At 39.7% G+C, this 20781-nt stretch overlaps 1 protein-coding gene across 2 annotated transcripts in view; it reads left to right on the forward strand.

The window, feature by feature from the left end:
* Window positions 1–20781, forward strand: part of PHACTR1 (phosphatase and actin regulator 1) — a 470686-nt gene that overhangs the window by 67806 nt on the left and 382099 nt on the right. The gene's annotated exons all lie outside the window — the stretch shown is intronic.

A 20781-nucleotide genomic window follows, 5' to 3' on the forward strand; every position in this document is an offset into this window, starting at 1 on the left:
AGAAAACACATTTAAAGCTGTGTCTATGTCCAAATCACTGAATCTTTCCAAATCTCTCCAAATCAATTCAGAGGATTCCAATTCAAAGGGAGTTGAAGACATGCTTTCAAATTTCTACTCTGCCTGACTTGGGATAAGGATTTAAGGACAGGTTTCCCACATCTTAGTTGACTCCTTTAAGTACTGTATCAAGTCGTTAGGTATCCAGGAGGAAATATCTCTGTCCTTTTGTGGCTTTCACAGTTTTCTGTAGTATTCTATTTTTTAATGAAAGTGAAGTTTGATAAAAATTAATTTTTCATAAGGACTACTATTGACCACTGAATATTAAAACTAAAGTAATCAGAACAGCATCTTGAAATCATAAAGTTCTGTTTCACTTATGGCTTGTCCTCACTGAGGTTTTTTGAACCTGGCTGTCAACCAAGTTATTTCTCAAATTATGATGAAGTTTAAAAATGTATATGAGTGCTGTATTATTTAGTTTGAGATTAAAATGTTTTAATCTCAGTCTAGAAAAAATACCAATAATCTTTTGCCAAACCTTTTTCCTGCACATGTACAAATAACATCACCCATAATACACAATGAACTGATAATAATTTTAAATTTAATTTATTTTGACTTTTCAACATGTGACTGCAGATAACTTGAATTGTAAGTCTATTTTAATATAAATCACACAGTTATTTTAAGCAGTGTTTAGACCAGTGGTAAATATTCTTAACATAAAAACTCATTAATCCAACTGTTGTAGAAGCTGTCAGTTTCTTGATAGCAATAGTCTTGCTGTTACTCTTGATGAAGAGACATGTCTTTTGAGCAGGAATAACATTGTTAGTATGTAGCTGTTCTTGCAACATGCACAGTGGGTTGGCATCCATGCTTAGATTAATTACAGCTCAGAAAGGACGAGACTCAAACTGGGTGCTTTTGACCACTTTTAAACTTAACTATTATTTCTCTGCATTTAGGGTTAAGTGTACTAATAAAGCATAGGTACACATTAGACAATTATTTCATATATGCCTTTAACTTATATGTGGGCTTTCAGAGGAATAACATTTGGCTTTGCTGTAAGTCCTATGGGAAGAGCAACATGAAGTCATGCTGTAACAAGAAGAAACAAAGAAGTAGACTGTCTCTCATAGGTCTGAGTCAGACATAGGGGGGTCAGTATTTAGGAACCAGGGGTCAACAGGGGGAAGTGGGAGGGCTTTTATAGCCCCTCCCATCAAGGCTTCAACTGGTTCCCCTGTGTCACATGGTGCCCCATTAGGAACCTTGGGAGAGATCCCAGGCTGGGCTAGGTCTAGTACCCAGCCAGTTGCTTGGTGGTGCTGCACCATGGAAGACTTGGGCTTGAGCCTCAGTGGTCCTGACCCTCTTTCAGTGGGGCATAAAATAGAGCATAGTCTGCATCAGTCCTCTCTCTGGCACTGGTCTGTCTTGTGCAGGCTGACATGCTGGGAGGAATGGATTCAAAGGTCTATCCATTACCTTCCCTTCCTTTGCTTTATGAAGATTGTGTCTCATGGTATAGAAAGCATTTGTTTTACTTTCACAGTGACCCCATGTATCAGACTTCTTCCAGCCCTAGTTAACTGTTTACAGTTCTGGTTCTATGTGCCTGTGGTAGCTGGGTAGAAGGATAACAGGTCTTATCATTGATGAAACACTATTCTCCTTTTTAATGAAGTATTCAAGTTCTTTCAGAGGTTCCTCAGTTCTGGCCTGCAGTTGTACCTGTCTTCAGATTGGCCCAAATGATCTTTTCCCCCCCAGCATTATATCAAAAAATTTGCAAGACATTTAACTCAACCTAAGTGAAATGGACATTAGGAAAATGCCAATCTGTTTAGTTTTTCCTGGCTATCATGCTTTGGGAACAGAACTGACCAAGTTTCATATGCAGGTTATTTCCTCACTGATATGTGGTCCAACAAATTCTGCCTGCTTGGTGGTAGCATTATATAATCAAGAAAACATTTTCAGAAGTTAGTTTGAAAATTCAGCTTTGAAACTGGGTCCATCTGGGTTACTCTGCATGTTCTCATAAGTCAAGATTTGGAGATCAGTTTGCTAAGCATGGACCATAATTTGTGTTTGGTTCTATTATAGAAACATGTTTCTTGGTTCCTGAATTTTTACACTTCTGTAAACTCATGTGTGCAGTGACAATGGGATTTGATTGTGTATGTTGATTATTTAAATGTCTAATGACCCAATTTCTATGCATCATTTTAGATGGTCAAAACTATACAAAAATGTAATATGACAAAAAAAAATACATATATATGGCTCCACCATTATTATTCATATTGAGTTCTTAAATTTGTGCAGAAATAACAATAATTCATCTTAAAATATCATGAAAATCCATTTTTGTGGATTTAATGGATTCTTTTTATCATATGGGGCCTCCTTAAAGGGGAAGAAGAGTCTAGGAGAACTGGCTGTACTTTAAGGAAACCTTACTGAGAGTGCAAGAATAAACCATCCCAATGGCAGAAAACAAGCTTGGCTTAGCAGGGAACTCTTCAGTAAACTTAATCATAAAACACAAAGAGGCACTGTATAGGAAGAGGAAACTTGAAGAAATAGCTAGGGAAGAATATAAGAGCATTGCTCAGGTAAGCAGGGATGAAGTTAGGAAAGCCAAAGCACAATTGGAGTTACAGCTAGCAAGGGATGTGAAGGGTACCAAGAAGCATTTCTATATATGCCAGTAGCAAGAAGAGGTTCAGCGAAAATGTGGGTCCCTTCATGGGTGACTGTTGCCTCCTGGCTCTGGGGTGGCACCCGCGGCTGATCGCCGACCTCAGGGGGGAATGTTCCACTGGAAAAACCAAAAGTGCCAGCAGCACTTTTTTTGGGGGGCGGGGCAGCACCGGCTAGTGCTCCCCACTCCCTGGCCAGTGAGGACCAATTTCAATGAGGGCACATGCCCCCCATGCTCTCCCTACACGCTGCCTATGGGTCCCTTACTGAATGTGGACCTTGTTACGCAGGGTGCAGAAAAGGCTGAAGTGCTCAAGTGCCTTTTTTGCCTCCATCTTGATAGGCAAGGGCAGCTCCCAGACTATTGCACTAGGCAGCACAGTTTGGAGAGGAGTTGAGCAGCCTTCCATGGTGAAAGAACAGGTTAGGGATTGCTTAGAAAAGCTGGATGTGTACAAGTCCATGGGACTGGATGGGATGCACCCAAGGGTGCTGAGGGTGTTGACTAATGTGGTTACAGAGCCACTGGCCATCATCTTTGAAAACTCATAGCAATCAAGAGAGGTCCTGGATGACTGGAAAAGGACAAGCATAGTGCCCATATTTATGAAAGGGAAAAAGGAGGATCCAGGAAACTACAATCTCACCCGAGTCCCTGGAAAAATCATGGAGCAGATCCTCAAGGAATACATTTCTAAGCACTTGAAGGAGAAAAAGGTGATTAGGAATAGTCAGCATGGATTCACCAGGGGCAAGTCATGCCTGACGAATCTGATTGCCTTCTATGATGAGGTGACTGGCTCTGTGGATGCAGGGAGACCAGTGGATGTGGTGTACCTTGATTTTAGCAAGGCTGTAGATATGGTCTCCCACAACATGCTCACAGGCAAGCTAAGGAAGTATGGGCTGGATGAATAGACTGTAAGATGGATAGAAAATTGGCTGAAGCATCGAGCTCAGAGAGTAGTAATCAATGGCTCAATGTCTAGTTGGCAGCCAATATCAAGTGGAGTGTCCCAGGGGTTGGTCCTGGGGCCAGTTTTGTTCAATGTCTTCATCAATGACTTGGAAGATGGTATAGAGTGCACGCTCAGAAAATTTGCAGATGATACCAAGCTGGGGGGAATAGTAGATATGATGAAGAGTAGGGCTAGGATTCAGAGTGTCCATAAATAAATTGGAGGATGAGGTCAAAAAAAACCTCAAGAGGTTCAACAAAGACAAGTGCAAAGTCCTGCACTTAGGGCAGAACAATCCCATGAACTGCTACAAGCTGGGGGCTTACTGCCTGGGCAATGGCTCTGCAGAAAAGGACCTAGGGGTTACAGTGGACAATAAGCTGAATATGAGCCAAGAGTGTGCCCTAGTTGCCAAGGAGGCTAACAGCATAGTGGGCAGCATTGGTAGGGGTGTTGCCAGTTGGTCAAAGGAAGTGATTATCCCCTCTATTTGGCACTGGTGAGTACACATCCAGAGTACTGTGTTCAGTTTTAAGCCCCGCACTGCAGAAAGGATGTCGACAAATTGGAGAGAGTCCAGTGGAGGACAACAAAAATGGTGAGGGGGCTGAGGGACATGGCTTATGAATTAAGACTGAGGGAACTGGGCTTATTTAGTTTAGAGAAAAGGAGAATTAATAGCAGTCTTCAACTACTTGAAGGGGCATTCGAAAGAAGATGGAGCTAGGCTTTTCTCAGTGGTGGCAGATGACAGAACAAGGAGCAATGGTCTCAAGTTGCAGCAAGGGGAGTTTAGGTTAAATATTAGGAAGAATGTTCTCACTAGGAGGGTAGTAAAACACTGGAACAGGTTACCCAGAGAGGTGGTGGAAGCTGCATCCTTGGGGGTTTTCAAAACCCAGCTAGACAAAGCTTTGGCTGGGATGATCTAGCTGGGGCTGGTCCTGCTTTGAGCAGGGTGTTGGACTAGATGTGACCTCCTGAGGTCCAACCCTAAATTTCTATGATTCTATATTCCCTGTATTAAATACCCCACGTGTATGTTAATACAGATGGGAATATCCCAAAGTACTACTAATTCTTACACATATAAACTGTATTAGTGGAAAAATAAAGCAAACTTAATAAAGGAAAAACTGCTGTCTGGGGCTTAGATACCATTGTGAAAGGTACCATACAAACCAGATAGAAATACTAAATGTAATTTAATATTATGTTTTATAATCTAATAACAAAAGCATTGCTATTACTTTAGTTCATAGCAATATCCTATGGTGGATTTTAGGGGAGAAAACTATGAAGTATATATAACACTGTTGTTTCCTTTAGACTGAAAGCCAAGAAACAGTTTACTGTTTCAGATTTGAGCTGTGCACAATTAGAACTTAAAATCTGAGAGGTGACATTGATTACTGGACACATTCCAGCTGACCACCAGTAGCAGCATGGTGCAAATATTGAAGGAACTAAGAGCATGAAAGGTTGCCAAAATACATGCTAGTCTCTTGGAGATGAGCAAAGGCTAGCAGGAGCACCTTTAAACCAAAGCAGATCTCTTTTAATATACAGGACAGGACAATCCACCTTTGCTCATACGTTTGTTAAACTGAACCCAGAATCTTTACCTCAGCTGAATATTGAAAAAGGGAGGTTTTAATTTTAGTGAGGAGACCAGTCCTGAAATTGTATACTCTGAACAGGCTTAGAATATGGAAGGGCATTTAGTCTCTGCTCTCTGAAACATGTACCTAATGCTATCTTTTTATTTAGCCTGATAGCTGATGGCATCTACCCCATTTTTTAGCCCCAGATGAGTTGAATACTGTTTTCTGTTCTTCAGTACAAGCCCTTTAGAAATGTGTGGTTAAGAATTATCCCTTCTTTGGGAACAATGTATGACAAGCTCTTATGTTCACTTTTGCTGGTCACTGAATTCTTGGTATGGCAGCAGAGTACCTCAATGACCTAGTCAGAGATGTAGGTGGAAGGTGCACTGAGATTGCCAGCAGCCACTGTTGCCTCAGTGAGTCATCTAGGTTTTGTCTGCACTAAACAGTGAGATCATGAGTAGGAGTGTTGACAAGGTGCCAGCAGCCATTGGCATTTTAACTGCTCTGCCATCTAGACTTATTGCAGGCAAGATTAGATGAGATAGTGGTGACAATGTCAGCAGCTTGCCTGGCATCTTGTCTATACTAATGCTCTCATAGATAGAAACAGATATAGATTTGTAGGTTTTCTGCAAATTCCATAAAGGTCAGCACAGTTATCACTGAAAATGATTTATCTTTATTTCATGCGGGAAATGGTGCAGAAAAGGCATATTAGGGGATATAGAATAAAAATTAAAAAACACACTTAGTACTTACAAACATAGCAAATAGTCAGAGATCCTCGTTGCATGAGAAAATCGCTCCACAATTTAATGATAGTCTAAGTGTTAGTCAAGCAACTAATTTTTACTGAATGTTCCTTGGGATTTTGTAATGAATGTTGTATGTAATAACACCTACATAACATGATGATTGGCATTTTATAAATAAATGTCTGACGTGTATAATAATTTGGTGGGTGAGAGCAAGAATGAGTATAATAGACCTGGAACACAGTGTACAGGAGATTTAATCACATTTTGTTAGTTTTTCTTAGGCTATTTTTCCCTCTGTAAATGAATAGACTAAGGTTGGTGGGTAGTGTCTGAAATAAATGCTAGTTTGAAAGTCTCCAATGGATGATGAGGGCTTAATACAATGGAAGACAAAAGTCACATTAAACTGTTACTAATATTTATAAGATATTTTATGTTGGCTCCTATGAATGTCTAATAGTTCTAATGAATACTTAATTCGGATTTTTTTAATGAAAACAGTGAAATGAGTACATCTTTCACTAGAAAACTACTTACTTTACACAAAGAAGTTACATCAGGTTAAGTAAAAGCAGTTTAAAAGTAATGTTAGAGTAGGGACATACATAGTTTACCATGGGGTTAAAAATAGGCTTCATCACACTTCAACTCCTCCATGGTATCTGTCCATTTGCAAAGTACCCTATGATTAGTAGTAGCTAAGCTGTAGTAATTCAGTCCTCAGTGAAACTGGCTCAATTTAAGTCCTACTTACAATGCAATAAGAGTGCAATGAGCAGTTACCATGAAGCAGCTGATGCATGCTAACACAGTTTCCATGTACCCTGTAGCATATGGTTCATACGGTTATATCTTAAATTTATTGGCATGAGCCAAATTAATATAAACCAGGTATGAAATTAATGAAAAATTCCCACACAGTTTTGCATCAGTTTAATTATACTAGGTTAAAATAACACCTTAGTTGAACCATATAACTTTATGTATTTTGGACCTAACTTTAAAAATGGAAAGCTTGAAAAGGCATGTGAAAAAAGACAGTGAGGATGTAATGTATAAAGGCACAGGGAAAATATTCCCAGATTCTGCGTCTAACACAGAAAAAAGATTTGCTTGTGAGATGGCACCAGAAAAACTACTGAGTTTTATGCTATGGCAACTCCAAGTCATGAGCAGGGGAGTGATAGGCCATCACATGAAATAATACATATTTCCTAGCTGCGTTATTGTGCTAAATGAACCTTTGTTTCCAAACAATAAACTAGAAAAACTCATGTTACAAGTACCATTTTATCACCATTTTCCCCACTGAGTTACATTAGTAACCATGTTGACATGCCACTCTTTTTTTGTTTGAAAAATTACTTTGCAATTGACTTCAAGAAACAGGGGATATTTAGATATGCAAATAGCTTCTTCAGCAAACAATACTTCAGGGGTAACAGCAGAAGTGAATACACATTTATTGGTGCTTTGGTTGACATTTCCCTTCAGGCTGCAAATGGTTGCTTAGCTTCTGTTCACTTTGATAGGTACATGCTGAAGCTATCCAGAACATATAGACTACATACAATGTGACTGATTACAGAGCATAACAGTAGAGCTTTGGAAGAGTGTGCTTAACAAAGACAGTTTCTACACATGTGAATAAGCATATGGTTCTGTCATGTAAAATTCAGCCTACTGTAATTCAGAGTTTCTGCTCTGCTATCTTCAGAACTGCAGCCTAATATGTTTCTGAAGATGGGTCATTGATACAAGGCATCATAGTGCTCCAGAGGGTGTTTGCCCTAGGTCTAAATAATACTTTCAATTTTTTTTAATAATATTTAAATCTGTCTCACTGAAGTTAATTTTTTTTAAGAATCCCAGAAAACCTCAGAGAACCTCAGAGTGCATATATATATATATATTGCAAATTATATATTCATTCCCATTATATTTTTATTTTTGTTATTGCTATTGGAATATATTCCACACTGTCTCTAGCATTCTTAGGAACAAAGAACTATGAAGGAACAAAACCAGCTTTGTATAAAGCTACATAAAAATGCTTATTAGCTCTGAAGGATCATGAAAATTTAAACAGTAAATTCAGTATAAACACAGTTTTAGGAGACCAATGTTATTTGTGAATTTGGATTCAATTTGGCATATGGTGTGAATAAAAAAAATGGAGGAAAGTTTTGTTTTAACATTTCTAAATGGAACAATTTGGAATTGTTGAAATGTTTCATTTTGAGATGTTTTAAATAAAATACTTATATTTTTCAAGATGTTTGTTTTTCATTTCCAAAAAAATCTAGATTTGGAAAAAGTGTAAAAAGGATTTAATCTCAGACTTCATTTTATTATTTGTTTTGGGCTAAGCAAAATATTTTCTGGTGTTCTGAAATGAAATATATCAAGTGGCATTGAATAGAGTACTTTGGGCTGATCCAATGGAATTTGTTGGGTTTGTTGTTGTTGTTGTTGTTATTTTGCTGCAATAAATATACATTCTGATTTGGTTCAGCCTGATTAATTTTTTTCTGAATTTCTGTTCAGTCACCGAACTGAAATATACAGTATTTTCCCATGCCTGTCCATGAAAACGGTGACTCCTCTGCTCCATTTCCAATAATCAACCCAGTTCTGTACCTGAATGTTCAATAGAAGTTTTGCCAGTAGATATGATCTGAACAGATCAAGTTGTGTCTGTTAGAACTCCAGTGGGGATATGAATGTACAACCAAATTACTTCAGGGCAAAAGGAATCAGATCTGTATTATGCATCAACTACTCTGAAGTAACTGTCTTTGCCCATGTTCTTATCTGCAGTAATTTTGCTAAGGGCTAAACTATATTGATTTAGTTTCCACCTGCTTCTGGGAAAGTGTATGGCTGGGCCATTAGTCTAGAACTGAGATTTGGGAAAGCACCACACTCTTTCACTGGGCACATCTGCACATCACTGTATGGCGACATAGCAATCATGCAGGTCTACACGTGATCATCTGCTGTTGCCATAGTGGCGCACTCCCCACTTATAGTGCACCACGGCAGCAACATAGCAAGCAAATCTAAGTGTGTGCTGTCCTCATGGTGCAGTACAGGCAGTTACTGCACTGTGCTTTAGTACTTCCATAATGGAAGTATGGTGCCGTAGTACTTCCATAAAGCACAGCGCCGTAGCAACATCGCCATACAGTGATGTATAGGCACACCCACTGTGGCTAGAGACAGACAGTACACACAAACCAGTTTAAGTGATCAGAAATGGGTTTAAACCTGTAACAGAACAGATGTTCAGTGCACATAAACCCATTTGAAAATGTCTGAAACTGGTTTGAGATAAATCTGGTTGAATGTAGTATCAGACTTATCTGATTTGGTTCAAACCAGTTTATACAATGTCTGTCCCAGCCCCTTACTTGTTTAAGATAAACCAGACACCCCATGCTCTCTGGGCTGGGCGGGGTTCTCTGATCCACAGCAGGGTTGGCCGCCTTCCTTCTGCTCCCTGGCTGGAGCTCTGGCAGAGGCTTGCAGGCACAGCAGAGTCTGCCTGGCTTCCCCCTCCCCTACCTCCCCACCCTTGCTGCCTGCTGGACAAGCAGGGAACCCCCCTCCCTCCTATCTCCCACAGCATGGACCCCAGCCCCACAGCCCCTAGGCATGTATTATGCTAGCTAATGCTGAGAGATGTCTCTGTGTGAGTCTCTCCAGTTTCACTGGGAATGACAGACAGAACAATGACCACTTAGGGCTGTTTGGAGCTAATCAACAGGTCATCTGGTAAGCTGTTTAAGAAGAGCTTGAAGTAATGGAGAGAGGCCATTGGTTTGCTAATGAGGTGATAAACAGTGTTAACAGCCTCTTGCTGGCTTGCTCGCCTGTCAGTTTGCTGCAGACAGTATAAAGAAGCAGGGAGGGAGATTGAAAAGCTCCGTATCATCAACAGATGCATGTGGTGCACACACCCCCTTGCCTCAGAGTGCTAGAAGGGGCCTGGGGTCCAGCAACACTCCTGCCCCTTGAGCAGTGAGCGAGAAAATTCCTGGGATGCTGCAGGCAGACCTCCCTAATCAGAGCATCCTGACAGGGCCTGGCCATGCCTCCCCCCTTAGCTTAGCACTGTACAAGGATGGAAGGGCTGCTTTAGCGCTCTCAGGCTTCTAGCCTGAGCCACTGCAGGCATGTGCCTGCATGTCTGGTGTGTCTGTGCAGTTACAAAGTGATTTAGCTTAACCAGGTTAGACCTGCAGAGATTGAATCAATTTAGGCTCAGGCTTTTTGAATGTCTGTCCCTAGCCTATGTGGTAAATTTTTTGCATGTCCATACTCTGAGAGTTTCAACAGTGGACAGTTTTATACAGAACAGCTTGTTCAGGTCCTATTAAAGTTATTGGCAAAATTTTCATGGGCTTTATAGAGTCATAGAGTATTTTCAGAAATCAGCTCAAAAGATGTAACAAAGTCAGCCTTCTACAGACCTACAGGATGCATATGATTTTGCTATTCTCTAGGTAGTGGCAGCAAGCAATTCCTTATGTAAGAGATGGTTAGCAAATATACTGTTTCAGGTACCCAAAGTATTAAGGTATACATTTCTGATCTCCACTATTTCTGGTAGAAAAGAAACATCTTTAAATTAGCTTTCCTTTCTTTAATCAGATCAAGTTGTACAGGAAATCCCAACTTAGCGCTCTTATCTCATGAGGTAATTATTGTACAAATACTTTAAATAAATCACTCACTATCTCAGACACAGTTGCATTACTGTTTATTATTAGGATGGCTAATTGACTTTCTATGTGTAAGATTTAACTAACAGCAATAATGAAAAAGCCCATATTCAAGATAATATCCCTACTGAAATTAAGGCACTTCATGTGTTTTAAGGCATGCAAAAGAATTTTTCATAAATCTCTGAATTTCACTTCATAAAATGAAAAAGAGGAGGAAGATTTTAGAGCTTAATAAGATTAAATTATACTTTAATAATAATTGTAGCCTAGTCAAGCTATTGTGAATTTTCATGATGATGCAAGTGTCTTGTAATATTCTGGGCAAGCTTCTTATGATTTGTATAAAATGAGAATTTCATTTGTTTCCCTATGGTAACAAACATTTTTTTCATTGAAAAATCTTGGTCTGTTGAAACAAAGCCTTTTACTAGTAATGTACCGGTTTTGGTGAAATATTTATCGGAAAAGTTCTCAGATCACGGAGAGGATTTTTCTTGTACCAGAGAGAGAGATCTCCCTTCAGAGCACTTTCTAACCCAGTGGTCGGGGCAGTCAGCTGGACTTCAGGAGATCAGATCTCTTATCTGAATCAGACAGTCTTTTCCTCCAGTCCAATGAAAATGTATGTATTTATATGAAGCAAAAGAATACAAACAGGAGAAATTGAGAGAAAGACACTGACCATATAGTGTTGTGCTGGAGCACTCTCCGGGGTTGACAGAGAGAAATATTCAAGTCCCTGGTAGGACAAAGAATGATTGAACCTTGGGATAACTGACAACTATTCACTGCTTGGTGACTGGGTGTTGTAGGATGAGGGAGTTTCTTTGATTTTTATCGAAAAATGGTGAAGTCTTGGGGTTGTCTCTGTGTAGAATGGGAAAATGTCATAGGGTGGGGATGCTGTCTCTCATCGGAGTCTCATTGAGACAGTGAAAAGATTCCTCCTGACTTCAGGAGGCTTTCAATATAATCATACATGAATATGCATGCTCGCCTGTCTCTCAAACCTGATTTGTTATATGACTTGAGTTTGAATGTCAACTATATCCTCCAAGACCTTGTCATTGACAAGACCCAGGTATGCTTTCTGCCTGACGTCAGACTGACAAGCTACCTCTCTCAAGTATCCTTTACTTCAGAAAAAGTTCTGATCTTTGTGCTGAGTTTACTACTGTAGTATCTAAAGGCCTGATGAAGCAACACCTGATGCATCTAAACCTAGGAGCATGGTTAACTATTCAGATAGTTTTCTCCATTCAATATATTCTACTAAAATTATAAAGATCAGGACTGGGATATAAGCAGGGATACTAGTTTTCTGCTTGCCATGCAAAAACATGGATTTTCTCATTTTAAGGAATAAAACATAGCTTTTCTCTTTTGAAGAGAAAAGCACAGGAAATGGCAGGTTTCCTTGCAGGCTGGCAGAGTTCCAGTCTGCAAGGGGCTGGGGGAGTAGGAGGAGGCCTATCAGGCAGGGAGTGCCTTGTGCATGGCAGCGAGGGGCTCTTAGCAGTAGCACTGAGCCTCCCCACCCTGCTCTGCAATGCCATGCTATGCCCCACCCACTGAGCTGCACAGGCCCCCAGGGGGAGGGCAGCAGCAGGGCAGGAAGCCCCAAGCCCACAGCCACCAGCCCACAGCTGCCCCTTCCCTATGGGCTCCACTCCAGCCATGTCCCACGTAAGAAACAGGCTCCATGCTCTGCACCAGCTGCAGCAGCCTCTGCCTCCCACAGGTGCTCAGGTGCTTCTAGGTGGCTCTGGGGCTCAGGCACTGCTAGGTGGGGGCAGGGAGCTGTGAACCCAGGTCCATGGCCCTGTAGCCCTGGCAGCTGGGGGTCCTTCTAGTAGAGCTGAGGAGGACAGGGGCTGTGGGTGGGGAGTGAGGGCACTAGCAGGGCAGGGAGACTGGCTTGGGAGGGGCAATGGCATGGGCAGGTCACTGGCATATCAGGGCTGCTCTGCTCCAAAAAGCAGTGGTGCGGGGAGAGCCGCAGCTGGCCTCTCATCCTGATGAGCGAAAAGGGCAGGGGGAGTTCTGGTTTTCCATGATAAAAAACCCCAAATCAAATGCCAACATTTATAAGTATTTAGAATTTACTGTATTATAGTGATTACGACAAGGTTTTGAGAATACACTGATAGGCTTCCAAATTCTTTTAAAATTGTAAAAATATCAATAAAACATTGTGTTCAATTGATACCTATATGTATAGTGGTGTTTCATTTTATTCATGGAAAACCACAGATTTTGAGGGTTTAAATCAAAGAATTTGTGATTTTTAAACAGAGAAGAGTGAACTTGTCGTAGACTTGTGTAAAATTATTTTTTTGTGATTTTTAAGGATATTTTGTAGTCTTTAAAGTCTGTTGTTATGCCTTTCTTGATAAGATTCCTTCTAAAAGGTGAAATACAAAGAGAAATTGTATTTGCTTAAATGCAGAAGTTGATCTCTTATGAAAGACTGTCTTGAATTTCAAAATCTGTAAAAATTAGATTTTATTTAAAAATAGAGTCCATTTATTTCAAAACTACCTTAATTGAAGCAGGGGAGGGAGTGTGAGGAAACCCATGCAGTTCTGTTGGTTCTTCATAAAATTGGATAAGTTTCACAATATTAAAATGAACAGCAAAACTTCAAATTTTCAAGTTTTTGAATTTTACTGTTAATAGTTTGCTCAGTATTAACACACTTTTAAAACTTGTTCTGCAGGACATTGTAAAATGTATTTATAGGAAAAAATTAAGATTAAAAACCACATAGGGGTTGTTTTTGGTATTTGTTTTATTGTTAAACAAAGGTAATTCAAACATTGCACAAAAAGCATGTCCTACCCAGATAAATACAGAATTTCTTAAGCAGATGAAAACTTCTTTCAAGCTTTTTTGAAATAATGATGAATATTCTTGAGCATTGTTGAGAAACTTAAGCAGAGACAGATTTAATAATTAATTAATTGAATCTATTTATGTCTCTACTATATTGTAAAGCTTTGTCATCTAAGTTGTAAAAAAATGTCCTGCTGGTGCTTGTGTACTGAGAATGCAAAACAAGATGAAAGCAAAATCACAAAGGCCTGTATTACTTGAGTAGGTGATTTTAATGCTTGTAAATGAATTGTTGCTAAAGCTTATTTTGGACACGCTAAAACCTAATTGCTGGTTTTATATTTTTAATTGAAGCTTAATTTAGTTTTAAGTGGAGCTTTGTTAAAGTCTTGATCAGAGCACTATCTCCTTTCAGCAGAAGACTATTTAATTGAAAAGGCTGTCTCTACTAGAAGATGGATTTAACATTTTGTGCTATTGAATAAACTCTCCCAGTGCCATGCGCCATTGCCCATCACGTAGATGCTTAAGCACAATAGAACTATCTATATTCATACATGTGAAATAGTATTTCTTTTCTGAATGAGGGGATAGAGAACTAAATGTGTGCACTTTCAAGGAATTTTAGAAGGATAGGGTTAGGTGGAACATTGAAAGGTCATCCTCCAGCATGAAGGAAAGGAGCAAATATGCTTGTACTATCCCTGTTGGGTGTTTTGTCTGTCTTGTTCTTTAAAACCCCTGTGAGCTTCCCTGGTCAACCTGCTGCAGTGATTCACTACTCCCAGAATTATAGTTTTTACGAATATTTAGCATAAATCAGCTTTGCTGCAATTTAAGATGATTTCTTCTTGTTCTGACCCCAGTGGACATGAAGTGTAATTGAAAAGCATCTTCCCTATAATGAATGCTTTTGTATTGAAAGATTTTCTGTACTCTTCCGGGTTCTAAGCGGACCAAACCCAGTTGTTGCAGACTTTCCTCATAGATCATGCTTGCTAAACTCTGTATCATTTGGGTTGTCTTCTTATGAGTTCTCCACCCCGCTTAAAAAGCTATGTCCACACCTAGATGCACTTCATCTGAGGCCTCACCAGCAGACAAAAGAGTGGAATAATTGCTTCCTGTTCCTTAGGACATAGATAAATGCTTACCACAGTGTATTTACCATGAGTTTTATAGGCTGTTATAAATTATACTGGAATCTGAAACAGATGAATTTGAAGTTATCCCAGACTAGCAGCACACACCTCATCATCAGGTGGTGGGGAGCATATAGCAAATGGTTACTTACATTGGATACAGACAGAAAACACCTAAACAGTATAAGTTGGGTTAGTAGGATTTTACTTGGATTCTTTTAGGGGTGTTTCTCTACTGGATTGAGTGGCATTATCCAGGTTTAGGGTTGGCATAACTTGCCTCTTAATTGTAACACTAATATAACAATAAATACACCAGTGTATATGTGTTGTTTTTATTGCTATTAAGAAATAAAGAAATAAAGAAATAAAAATTCAATAAAATTAAAGATGTTGAGTGTCTTCTCTTATAGACAGACTTTTAAAGTAAAGTAAACAGTCTTTTGGTGAAAGAAGATTGGACTCTGATCAATTGCTTAACAAATCTAAATTAAGCAAATGTAAAAACACCAGTATAAATGTGTTGTCTCTCATTGGAACAGACCACCTAGAGAGGCTGTGGAATCTTCATTCTGAGACATTTTTAAGAGCATATTATACACACCCTTGACTGGGATGGTCATTGCTTGAGTAGAGGACTAGACTAGATATCCTGATTTCCTTCCCAGCCCTATTTCCTTGTGATTGTATATAATACCTGTATTTAATATATCCCAAAATAAGGTTTCCCTTTTTGTAATAACATTGTCTTGTTAAGTTATATTGCTTAACAATCCGCTGTAACCCTCCAACTTTTTTTCATACTACTATCTACTCAGATAGTCTCTATTTTGTATTTGTGCATTTGATTTCTGTTTCCTGGGTATAGTACTATGTTCCTGTCTTTGTTGAGTTGTGAATGGCTTCTCCAGTCTATCAAGATCACCTTGAATTCTGCTCCTATCCTCCAGAGTATTTGCAGCCTCATCTAACTTGGTATTATTGATAAATTTTGTAAGCATACTGCCTATTCCATCGTCTGAAATCCATTTGCAGCATCTAGAGCAGAGGTTCCCAACCATCGGGCTGCAGCCCGGTACCTGGCCATGGCTGCTGGGTTGTGGCATGAGCTTTAACCACTACTAGCAACAGTTCTATGCCCAGGAAAAGGCCCATGCCATGCTGATTGGTGCCACCAATGCAGAATACACTGCCAAGCATGTAAACAGCAACACCATTAAAGCAGAATATGCTGCTGAGCATGTAAATAGCAATGCCATTAAAATGGTGCAAAAGGGCATTTATGCTGCTTTCAAGGCCAATTTTGTTGTATGTACAAAAGCCCCAGGTAGGCTAGAATATTCATCTTTGAGTCTCAGGCTTTAGGCAGTTCACTGGCACCAGTTACCAGGACTGGTAGAGTGGGCAGAACGTCAATCTCTAGAACTCTGGCAAGGACTCGCATGGATGGCTAGGCATATCCAGATGAGAGGGCAAGAATCTGTACTTGTTTAATTTCTGGATCCAAACCTATGTTCTGCTTTATTTGTATAACTCTTCCATCCTATGCAATGAATTCTTTTGCTGTTTGTCCCCTTACTGACTGCCAGTGGAAAGAGTGATTTCCAGACAACTGGTCTTCAAGAGTACTTCTTCCACAGAAAGGGGAACCTATAATTTCTTCCATATCTCTAAAGTGGGGGCCACTCAGGCCAACAGAGATCCCTCACTGCAGCTGCGAGTCCAGCTTAAGGACAGAGGAATTGAGATGCTGGGATAGAGAGCTATCTCAGGGTAACCTTATTCTGTTTCTTAGGGCAAGTGGCAGTACTGTATGGTGAGACTCAGAGCTCCTGGGGTCCCACAAACATGGGTTTGTGGCAAGACAAGATTATTATTACCAATAAGCAGTGTTTTTATAAAAATGTTTTGATACAGGGCTTCACAGAGATTAAGACCTGATGAAGGCTTCATAGATTTTAGGACTTTTTCCCACCCCCTGAAGTATAGCAATACCTATTATTAGGAAACAGCAGGGTACCCCCAAAATAAATACTGACTCTCTCAGAGGAATGTAGGACTGGAAGCAACCTTTTATATGTCACTGAGTCCAGTCTCCTGCTATCACATAAAACACATTCTCAAAACCTTGTCGTAAGCTTGTTCAGTTGTTTCAATAGTTGTGGGATCACTTTTTCAGTAACCATTGCCTGGGATATTTCTAGTATCTTCAGCCATCCTGCAGTCACCCTTGTAATACATAAAAGATGACATAAAGTCATTCATTCATTAGTCATACAGTCATGTGTGACAGACGTGATTATATTTTGAAGACAAATGAAAAAGACCAAAAATAAGGTTTGTATGTGCAAAGGTTCTGTCTTCTCTCTTATGTGCCCAAGAGACCATTTTCAAACACAGGGTACAGTATCATCAGTGTGGTTAGGAGACCATTTCATGTCTCAGGAATCCCAAGAGATTTTTTCCCCCCTTATTTGGATAATATTTGATGGAGGCATCCAAGCTTCCTCAAGCCAGAAAATGAAGTTCTGTGAACTAACTAATACCTAATAATATGGGCTCTATCTTCTCTGTTTCTTCCTATCTTTTTGAAGGGATTAATTTGGAATACTGAGTCATTTTTGAGTGGGGGGAGAGAGGGTTAGAACCATAGAAAATTAAGGTTAGAAGGGACCTTAGGAGGTGGGAGTGAAGATCAGCAAAATGTCCTAAGTTTTTGTTTGTTTGGTTTTTTTACATGAGTGACCTGACTTACTTTCACTCCAGTTACTCTTACAGTGGTCAGAACATTTTCCTAGTATATATAGATTTTTTTTGTGTGTATGTGGAAAATGTGTGTGTATCTTTTTTGTTTGCATCTGGAAAATTTGATTTTAGTTCAACTGATTTGGTTTAACTGTGCTGTTTATGTAGTTTCATTCTTTTGGCAGCTCATACCAGCCTTGCAGAAGTAACATATATCCACGCATAATCACAAAATTAGTGTTTTGTGTAGTTGCCTCTAGCAGGGTTCCCAGTGGTGCATCTCCATCAATGGCAACTGGCTAAGAAAGAAGCAGTACATTTACTCCTTGTTTGGAACAGCTGGGATCATATTGCACCTACCTTGCATCCTTTGTTGTCTGTAAAGTGGCAGATTGACTTTACACTGACATTTATTTTTAAAGCCTTTAAATTGGAAGCCCTGACTGCGCTTGAGAACTTCTCCTTGAGCAATGTCCTGAAAGAGATGATCATCCTCCTCAGAGCAGTCCTAGTGCAGGTAATATCTTAAGTCAGCAGGTGATTGTGCCTTTGTTTCGGCAGGATCAGTTAATATCTAATCACTTTCAAAATAACCATTTTCCCCCCAGAGGAGCTTTGGTAAGACCCCTGTTGGTTCTAAATCTGTTAGTTTTATTTTCACACTCATATGCCTTTTTCCTGTATCCAAACTCTCAGATTGTTTTGCTGGCAATATTAATAATAATCATTGAATGCAAAAGCCCTTCATCCATACAATGTTGAGGTTGTTTTTTTTTAATACACAAGTCACAAAATGTGAAAAATTCTCTGTTGTAAGTTCAGTTTGACATTACAGTGCATAATACATGAATTAAGCAATCTAATGCTCAATCAGAAATGTTATATGTGTACTGTATGGGTGAATTCAGATTGAGGTGTTTTGCTTGCTTTGGTCAAATCATGCGGTTCTTACTCTTAAAACATATCCATTTACAAATGTGTACTGGAAATATGTAACAGCACATTTTTGTAAGGGGTTTTGTATGTAATTAATTTTTATATTTTGTTTGGGGGGCGTTAAAGAAAAAAGGCAAATGAAAAAGAAAAACAATCCCTGTATGTATTAAGCATTTTAAAGGTCTCAAAATAGGCTTCATGGATCTCACTTTACTGAGATAAAGACAGTGAAGAACAGTTAATTCACTCTTTTATTCTACTATTACTGTTTCCCATAATGATTTTTCTGGTTAAAAATGCAGTACCAACACTGAAAATGCAACGGATGAGGGCAAAAGAAAGGACTTTATCCTGGGAACAGTAACTTTACCAGCAGTGCTAGTATTTTCAATATACTCAGTGTTGATTGACTGTGATTGCTGCAGTATTACTTAAATGCATGCTTACTAGAAATTATTTGTATATTTGGACCTACCTGTCCCCAGCATACTCCATGTAGTCCCCCCACAGGTAGTCTGAGCAGTTCGGAATAGGCTGGCCAGGGACATTAACTATTAAGTCTTAAGGAGATAAGGCCTCATTAGGCCCTGCTGGAACCAACAGATATCAGGATTGCTAACTATCCATAAATTTATGGATAGTCAGTGAAAAACATCAGGCTAAAAATACCTGTCTGTAAAGCCTGTAAATAAAGTTCAGCCATTTGGGGCACATCTACACAAGACATTTACTGCTCAGTAGACTAATTAGCTGCGCAGTAAGCATGCACCTCTATTAGGCTGGTGTAAACTAATTTTCTCTGCAGAAGGAGACTACTTGTAAATAAAAGTACTACCCTGCTGCAGAGTTTTTTCATGCGCAGCAGCACAAGTAGATGCTGCCCCAGCTGGCAGGTATACGAGGGTACTTCAGTGCAGAGGCTGCCTGTTTGCTAGCCCCACACAAGCATCCTTGTACCTTAGCCAACCCCTCTGTAGCACACTGAACTGGATCTGAGCATCCCTGGGATGGCACACTGACCCCCAGGGCCTCCTGCCAACTGTGGCTGCTCCAGCCTGGCTCAATGTGCTGCAGTCCTGGGCACACCTGCAGACACCTCACCCAGGAGCAATAAACTCTAGAGCAATAAGCTTTGGAGTTTATTCATGTGCATTAATGGCATGTGTAGACATATCTCAGCAAAAGTACAAAGTACCTTGACTGAAACTTCCTCTCAGAGCTTGATTGAAAGACCAACAGCACAGAGCAGGGCCACCTAGTATCTGGACAGGAACATAGCAACCTGTAGGAAGCTTTCTCTCAGGGCTTTGCAGACTCTTCCCCTGATGATGTGTTCATTTCTGTAATATTGCTGGGTTGCTGATCGGCTTCTTCAGGAGTATGTGCTGGGACAGGAGAATAGGACTGTTGTGGGTAAGGTTGCAAAGTGGACTGGGGTGGGTGGGCAGTATGGTGCAGTTGGAGGCAAGGGCAGCCTGACATTAAACTGTTGCTTCAGTCAAACAGTGCTGCCAACACAAGATTTTTTTTTAACTGGAAACTTTTTACTGACAACCAAACTTTTTTACTATGCTTGGTGTTAAACCCTAAATCTGAATTAAACCCTTTTAATTGGGTCCTGGCAAAACAGTTACATCTTCATTATATAAAATGTATATAGTTAAAAACATGGGTCAATAAAAGGGTTTGTTTGCCAATAAAAAACAATTCTAGGGTTGGCAACCCTGGCAGATGTTCACTGATCATTTTTAGGATTTTTTGGTACTTCAAGCATTTCTATTCTATCAAAAGAGCTTATTCTCTTGTAAATACCCTTAACAGCAGAGTGTAAACCACGCAGCTTGAAGCCAGTGGCAAATTTATAAATCTGTATAAGGTCTAGCCACTGTAATAGAGCAGAAAACCATACAGCATTAGTGTCAGTTAAATAGGATTGGAATTTTCTTTAGCTGTGTTTGAACAATTATTGATGAGTAAATGAGTCCAAATCAAAATGCCTCCCACCCCTCTCACCTAAGAATTTACTTTTACTTTTTCTTTCTTGAACAACTTTCAAACAACTAATGGGGCTTTTCTTCAAACACTTCCCCTTTGAGCTGAAACCATGTCATCCCTTGAGTACACTTTTTGAGTATTGATAAACTGTTGTTAATAATAATGACCTTAACTGGAGTGGTTGTTGCTAAGCAATCCTTATCAAAAGATTTTGTGAATCTGTCATTTCATCTGGTAGGGCAGAGGTCCCAAAAAGTGTCATGGGTAACCTGTCATGCTGAGTTGTGGGGTCACCTCAGGGTCAGGAGAAGCCAGGAGGTCAGAAGCCAAGATATCTGTCCAGTAAACTG

The sequence above is a fragment of the Crocodylus siamensis genome, chromosome 3 (genome assembly GCF_052110815.1).
Source record: "Crocodylus siamensis isolate JL-2025a chromosome 3, ASM5211081v1, whole genome shotgun sequence".
NCBI lineage: Eukaryota > Metazoa > Chordata > Crocodylia > Crocodylidae > Crocodylus > Crocodylus siamensis.